Here is a 5,513-nt window from a genome sequence, read left to right on the forward strand (position 1 = left end):
GCCGGGGCACGCAGCGCACACACGCGGGCGCCCTTCACAGCTGGAACGCCGGCCCGGCCCGGCGTGACCCTCCCCCAGAGTTCAGAGGGGGAGGCGCGGACCACGTTAGGCGAAGAGTGGCACTCGGCCCCCACCGCGGGGGCCGGCAGACCGCTCCACCCCCACGGCAGGGGAGGAGGGAACTCTGCCCACGCACAACTGGCAGCCGCAGGGGCGGCGCCTGACGACGCGCAGAGAGGCGGCGGGCTGGGGGATCCGACAAACCCCAGAAGAGGACACGCCTCCATGATCGCTAGAGAAGACGCTTTCTCGCCGAAGGTGGATCGCCCCCGACCCCCGGTCGCCCCCGTAAGGGCCCTGGGCGGAGGCGTTCAGGCACGCCCCGGGGAGGTGTGGGGGGGTCTGCGGCATGGGGCAAAACACGCACGGTTGGCGACTCCTGAGCGTTCGCGGTCGGGGCCCCTGGTCCAAAAGCCACCTCACTTCGAGGGGGACACTCCCCCGTCGGTATGGGAGAGGGGTCACCGAGGCAGACCAGGCCGGTGGCAGAGGCCCCCCACGGGGCCGGCCGGCACCACGTCGCCGGCCCGGCCCCACCACGATCGCCCACACGACCGTGCAACCACCCCACCTCGGGCAGGGTGGGAAGAGCACAAGCCGTGCGCTCGCCTTTCGAAGTCCGCCACGCACACATCGTGGGGACGCCGAGACAACGCCCCCCGCCCGCCCACGCAGCGCAGGAGGATGCCTCTAGGCTTGCCCGCCTCGACCCCCCCCAACCCCAAGCACGCTGCTCGAGGGTGTACCCAACGCAGCAGACGCTGCAGCGGCGACCAGAGGGGGACGCCGGGAACGAGGACGACAACCACCGCTCGGTTTCGGGCACCTTGGAGAACAACCCGGTGCGCTCCGGGGGCACCACAAAAGGGCCACGCAGACCCAGCAGCCGCGCGCCAAACGGGGCGCGCGACCGGGCGGGCGGCACGGCCCCGCACCCGTCCGTCACGGGCAGGGGGGACCCCGGCCAGGCAACAGCCACACAGGGCGAGCGAGGGCTGCCCGCTGCGTCAAGAGGACTCACGACCCCCCGCCAACGCCACGAGGCCGAGGGCGGGGCGACCGCGGTCGGGCCGGATAGTCTCGCACCCGCGCCTCCCACGCACCGCCCACAGGCGGGGAAGGAGAGGTGAGGTGCCCGCGGGCAGAACGAGAAGAGCGGCCACCATTCACCACGAATGGACCGTCCCTCGCCTGGCACGCGGCTCAAGGCCCGGGAGAGCACGACGTCACCACATCGATCAGGCCCCGAGGACGGGGAGGGTTGGGGGAGGTCAGTCAGGCCGGCGAGGACAGCGATCCGAGGAGCCCGCTTCAGCCTCGCCAGCCCCGCCTCCCAAGCACAACCCAAAGACGAGGACCGCCTGACACGCAACGGCACAGAGCCAGCGGGGTAAGGGGGAAGGTTGCCGCAAACCTCCCCCCCCCCGGGTGCCGTCTCTCGAGGGGACAAGAGACCAACGCGAGAGGCGGGCACCACCGTCGGGACACTCCGACGCCCTAGAGCCGGCGCGCGGGCCCAGGCGGTCAGCTCAAAGGGAACAGGGCAGGGCGCTGGATCCCCACGAACCCAGAACCCTGTCCGCGTGCGGAGGCCCAACCCCTCCAGCGACAGTCGCCGAAGGACAGCGTGTCAGTACTAACCTGCAGGCGGAAGATGACGATATGAGGTGATCAAAAACACCGCGCAGGAAGACGGGGACCGAGCCACTTGAACACGCCTGCCCCCACGACACTCGACACGGCCACCTGTCCCCAGCACGTCCCCAGCGCCAGCAGACAAGGGGCACTCAGGGACATCTGGTCGGCCCCCGTGGCGTAGAGGGCCAGGGAGGCCCTCACCGTCCACGCGCGCCACCCAGGGCCCAGCACGGGGACTTGTGGAGGAGAAAACATCGGGACGGGACCGCCACGGCCCACGAGCGGCCGCGGGCCGACAGGGGTCGCCCTCGCCGGCCACCCAGGGCCACCCAGGGCCCGGTCCCCGGCCCCAGCACGGGGACTTGTGGAGGAGAAAACATCGGGACGGGACCGCCGCGGCCCACGAGCGCCCGCGGGCCGACAGGGGTCGCCCTCGCCGGCCACCCGCGCCACCCAGGGCCACCCAGGGCCCGGTCCCCGGCCCCAGCACGGGGACTTGTGGAGGAGAAAACATCGGGACGGGACCGCCGCGGCCCACGAGCGCCCGCGGGCCGACAGGGGTCGCCCTCGCCGGCCACCCGCGCCACCCAGGGCCCGGTCCGCGCCCCCAGAGTAGGACTCGGAAGAAGCCACGGACGACTGGGTGCCACTCACAGGGCTGTCCCTGCCTCCTGAGCGGGAACCAGGGAAAATGGGTAGGAAAGGCGAGGCCGAGGGAGAGGGACACGCATGCACGGGACGGCGGCCGGTCGCCGGACACCCTCCTCTCCCGCCCGCGTGTGCCGTCTCCTTCCTGTCCCCGCGGGGTGGGTCGGGTCTCCAAAGCGGCCACAGCGTGCTAGTCGACCTGCCCGGGCAGCCCCGCAAGCCGCCTGGCTGGCTGAGCCTGGAAGCGCGGCGACAACGTCCTCCCGCCACACAGCCCTGCAGGCCCAAGCTCTGCCTCCCAGATGTCCCAGCCGGCGTCCCGGCACGAACCAGATGGCCCCGCGAAGGCTGCTTGCTTCCCGGAACTCAGCCTCGCTCGCATCGGGGACTGTCCCCTGCTTTGCCTGCTGCACCGAAGATTCAGAGGACAAGAGACTTGTAGAAAAGCGGCCGCCAGGTGGAGCCCGACCACAACCGGCGCCAGCCACCAGAGGTCTGCTGCAAAACACGGGGCAACCCTCTGGAGCCCATCATTTCAGAGTCCAGAAGGTCCCCCGGGGGCATCAAACACAGTCCCCCTACTCCCCACGGAAGCCATCGAAAAATGACGGGTCAGTCTAGGGCCACGCCACCCTGAACGCGCCCAATCTCGTCTGATCTTGGAAGCTAAGCAGGCCCCGGCCTGGCTAGCACTGGGATCAAAGAAAGGATGGGTCGGCCCGACCACCGACATCGTCCACCAAACCCGTCTCTGCACAGACCACAACATAGCCGAGAGACAGACAGGCAGAAACAGAAACAGAGAAAGGGAGAGAAAGGAAAAGAACAGAAAGAAAAGAGACGGAGAAACAGAGAGAGAAAGTCAGAAAGAAAAAAACAGTAAATAAGAAAAGACAGGAAGAGGGCACGGGGAAGAAAGAAAAAGGAAGGGAGGAAGGAGATAGGAAACACAGAAAGACAGAAGGAAAGAAGAAATAAGGAAAGAAAAGACAGGCAGAAAGAAAGAGAATGAGAAAAAGGGAGGAAGGATGGAAGCAGAAAGAAAGAAGAAAGAAAGAAAGACAGACAGACAGACAGACAGAAGGAGGGAAAGAAAGAAAAGAAAAAGAAAGGAAATTAAGAGAGAAAAAGAAAGAGCACGGAAAGATGGAAAGAGAAAAAGATAGAGAGAAGGAAGGAGAGAGAAAGTATAGAAAGAGACAGAAAGGAAGAAGGAAGGAGAGAGAAAGGAGAGAATGAGAAAGAAAGAAGGTAGGAAAGTAGAAAGGGGGAAGAAAGATGGAAAAAACAGAGATAGAAACACAGGATAACAGGAGAAAGGAAGAGAGGAAAGAAAAATGGAAAGAAATACGGAAGGAAGGAAGGCAGGCAGGCAGGAAGGAAGACAGGAAGACTGAAAGAAGGAAACAACAAAGAAGTAAAGAAAAGGCAGAAGGAGGAAGAGAAAGAAAGAAAGAAAGAAAGAAAGAAAGAAGGGGGGGGGAGAGATGATAGGATGAGAAAACCTTTCTGTCGTGGAATCATAAAACCCCTTCCTATCTTAGGATCATGAAACCCAGGGTGGAACTATGATACACTTCACATTCTCAGAGCACGCCGGCTGGTGAAACAAAGAAAGAAGTCGGGGACAAAGAGAACACATTCACGGGGCCTGGCCGGAGGCCAGGGTGGGGCGGCCCGAGGCTGTCGCCAGAGCCATCTCTGTGGCAGGACGTCGCAACACGCCTACCGGATTTTCCCATAACGCTCGCCCGCCGCCAGGTGACCCCCGTCATCCACCGATCCAAGTGTCAGCCTGGAAAGGACGGGCTCCCTCGTGGGGGAGGGAGCGTGGGGGCGGGAGTGGGTACACACTGGGTCGCAGGCCTCCTCCCGGCCCCTCTCGGACCACGTCTCTCAGCCCTCGGGCACACTCCCCACCACTAGTCGACCAGAGAGCCCCCGGGGGCGGGGGGCCGGAGGGGGGCGTCCACGGCAGGGAGAGAGGACAGGGACCCATCGGCCCGTGCTAGATGCCACGGGTGGAGGCAGGACCTGCTGAAGACACACGAACAGTACGGAGAGGTTCAGAGCGGGGCCTAGGCGCAGCCACTCACGATGATTGGACAGACAGTTGGACTATCTGTCACGGTGGACCGAAGCGCATGAAGTGGGCGCTCCCGGAAACGGCGTGTGTGTGTGTGTGTGTGTGTGTGTGCGCGCGTGCGCGTGCGCGTGCGCGTGTGCCTGTGTGTGGGAGGGAGAGAGAGAGAGAGAGAGAGATGGGAGAAGACGGTCGGTACATTCACTCACTCCTGTACCCGGGCCAGTCGTTTCTCCCGAAGGACAGAAATCCATAAAACACCCACGTCTAAAGAGTGTTTACACAGAGCTAACCCTAGGTCGAATCAGTCAGGAGTCGAGTGCGGGGAATCCTATGGTCCCAAACTGGGACTCCAGTCCCGGCCCCATAGCAAAAGGGGGTCATTTCTCAGAAAACGCACGCACACAGAAACGGGTAACGTTTATACAATTTTATACCGTGGTAGTGACTTCCTTCCCCGAGCCCGTGTTCTTAGGATCGGTCTCACTACATAGTACTTTTTTTTTTTTTTTTCTGAGCTTTATTTTATTTTATTTTATTTTACTGTCATTTCGTTAGAGATGATGGGGAGGGGTGGCGGGGGAGCAGGGCATAGTTCACTCACTGGAAGCCTCAAACTCCTGGGCTCCAGCGATCCTCCTTCCTCAGCCTCCCAAATCGCTGGGACTACAGGCGTGTGCCACCATGCCCGGCTAATTTTTTTCTATTTTTGGTAGAGACGGGGGTCTTGCTTTTGCCGAGGCAGGTCTCGAACTCCTGACCTCAAGCGGTCGGTCCTCCTCCCCGCCTTGGCCTAGGATTACAGGCGTGAGTCACCAAGCCTGGCCTGGATCGGTTTTTAATAGGTAAGGTCTACGAGACATCCCAGTCCAAACATCGATTCGGTGGGTCTCTACAGGATTCCGGGCGGAGATCCGATCTGGGGTTTACAACGTGGAGAATTAAGGCCTGGCTAGCAAAGAGCCCAGTGACTGAAGAGGGACGATGCTCGTCAGTCGTACAGAGCCTGAAAAGATGCAACACGGGGAAACGTTTCCAGGTTCCTCTCAGAAGAGGATGTCAGATGAGATGCCGAAACGAAAAG

This window comes from Eulemur rufifrons, unplaced genomic scaffold (genome assembly GCF_041146395.1).
Source record: "Eulemur rufifrons isolate Redbay unplaced genomic scaffold, OSU_ERuf_1 scaffold_209, whole genome shotgun sequence".
NCBI classification, from domain to species: domain Eukaryota; kingdom Metazoa; phylum Chordata; class Mammalia; order Primates; family Lemuridae; genus Eulemur; species Eulemur rufifrons.